Source organism: Triticum dicoccoides, chromosome 1A (assembly GCF_002162155.2).
Source record: "Triticum dicoccoides isolate Atlit2015 ecotype Zavitan chromosome 1A, WEW_v2.0, whole genome shotgun sequence".
Taxonomy (NCBI): Eukaryota; Viridiplantae; Streptophyta; class Magnoliopsida; order Poales; family Poaceae; genus Triticum; species Triticum dicoccoides.
The window spans coordinates 198,055,285-198,057,778 of record NC_041380.1 but is presented as its reverse complement, the minus strand read 5'-3'; positions in this window follow the sequence as shown (position 1 = coordinate 198,057,778).

Here is a 2,494-nt window from a genome sequence, read left to right as displayed (position 1 = left end):
GTCCTTATATAGCGATCGGGGGCGGTTCCGTCGGTGGCCGTGGATAAGATCGCCGGCCGACCGCTTCTGTTGTGGCAGAGCGACGTGGCGATGGCCGGAGCAGATCGGCGCTAGCGGACGGGCTTGGGGATAAGGGCGGCCTGCTCATGAGGGCAGCTGGCGAGGAGTTGTGGCTTGGGCGGCGCCGTCCATGGCAGGGCGCACTGTGGCCGCCCGCTAGCCACTGTTGCCGACCTGACGGTGGCGCTGTTGGGCGCCACTGGACTTGGCTGGTTCCTGCGAGCGGACGAGGTCGGGGGGTGCGGCTCTGTAGGCGAGCAAGGGCCGGGGCACGACGCGGCGGCCCGAGCGCACGCACGTGCAAAACGCGCGCTCTGGGCGCGCCTAGAGTACGCACGAGACGTGCTCGACAGTATGCCAGGGTAGCCTAGAGTGCTTGAGAGGGGCTGGCAAATAACAGGACTAGTTTAGGGTTAGCAAGGGGATCAAAGGACATGGTGGTTTGGTCAGGGGCTCAAGTTCACAATGTAAACTTGAAATCCTGCCAAATCTGGCCATGCACACAGGGTGTTTGACAAAATGCCAAACGCATCTAGGCAATTCTTGGGGTGGCCCAAATCTCCAGATCATAGTCTCTTTGAATGAATAAGAGAGTGGTGAGGTTAGTTTGCCAAAACCTCAAACTTGTTAGTGTAAGTTTTGCCAAACTTCAGTTCTGGGCAGAAGGAAAAAGGCATTGTTTCAGGAGCCAAAAATCTTCCAACGGGTCCACTCTCCTGGACTTAAGGGTTTGGTATGGTGTACTACAAGCAGGAGAAAGCTCATGGCCACTAGAGCAAAATTTATTAGGGATGCAGTTGAAAACACCCAACTGGGCCAGAATGAAAAAGAGGTTGATTCGCTCAAATTATTCAAAGAACATCAATGGGTTTTTGCATGAAGTTGAATAATATACTCCTATTAACATCCCATAATTTTGGTGGAAGCTAGAAAGAAATATTTAAAGGGGTTGTAGTGCAAAATTGCTCTCTCGACCAGATTTGGAAACTTGGTGTAGAGCTCACAGTATTAAATGAATGAAATATATTTTTGCATAAAAGTGATTTAAAAACATCTCATGACATCTCCAAATTTTGGTGAAATTTTTAAATAAATTTATCAAGTGGTTGTAGTTCAAAAGAGCTCCAAAACTAAAGGAAGAATCATTTTAGGGAATAAAGCTCAGAGAGAAATAATTGTGCAAATCAATTCCACTGATAATAGAAATGTTTTCTAGAGAGGTTAGACAAGTCCAATGATATTTTTGGAAAGTTTTTCACTTGAGGTAAAAACTCCATAATAAGGAAAAGGATGGCTCTGAAATCAAAAGAAAATCCAGAAAATTAAAAGTTTAAATTTCCTGGAAATTTTTTAATTAATAAAACAAGGTTAAAATTTTGGGGTGTCACAACACTAGCCCCCTTAAGAAAAATCTCGTCCTCGAGATTTTCTAATAGTTGCTTTAAGAAAATATAAGCAATAAAATGTGGCTACAGTGAGAGGGCAATAAGTGGTGTAAAACCACAGTGTGGAACACTGGCGCTGCGTGGGAAAATCTAAGGTTAGGGGGAAAAGGAGAGATTTCTACGTTGGATACAGTAAATTTAGAATAAATCCTAAATTTAAAATACGCTGGTCGTACCCGAGAGCACGGTGCTCTCTCTGGCTGACAGGTGGACCCGGGGCCCACTGTCAGCCTCTTCTTCTTCCTTTGGCTCTCTCTTCTTCCTCTCTCCTGCGCGCTTTCCCGTGCTTTCTCCACCGGCGACGTCTAGCGCGTAGGGCATCTAGGCCGTACCTGCGGTAGTGCGCGGCGTGCTAGCTGCCGGTGCATCATGCACTCACCTCGCGGGCCAGTGTGCTGTCGGCACTGCTCGCGGGTTCGCCTCCGAACACCAGCGATCGGGTGACGAGCGGCGCTGGTGTACTTCGCCCACCGTACACCGAGCTCGAGCTATAAAACGGCCGAGGTGCTTCTCTCTTCTTCCTCACACCTGGCCTCGCTTCTCCTTCTTCCTCCTCCATTTCCGTTTACATAAGCTAGAGATGAGGTTTTAATGGCGGAGGCGATGCCGGATTGGTACGTGATCCTGATGTGCGGAGGGCTGGCGGCATTGCTGGGGCTCTCCGTGCTCCTGTGTGCGATGATCCTCGATGATCATCGTGATGCTGCCGCTCGAGTGTTGGCTCTCCGCGGTGGCGGTGATCACGAGGAGTAGGTGTGGTCTCGGGTGCTAACTGTTGTTGGTGTGCGGGAGTTAACTCGTATCCGGATGATTATCCACTAATCTCTCTTTCAGAGACTGTGGTGCATTAGGGAGATGATTAGCCAGATGCAACACGGTTACGTGGTGTTGCAAGTAGTGTATGTGTTCGAGTGGTTGCGGTTGTGAGTCTGCTGCCGTGGTGCTGCGTGAATAAAATTCCATGTCGTGAGGAGACATATGCTGTAGCA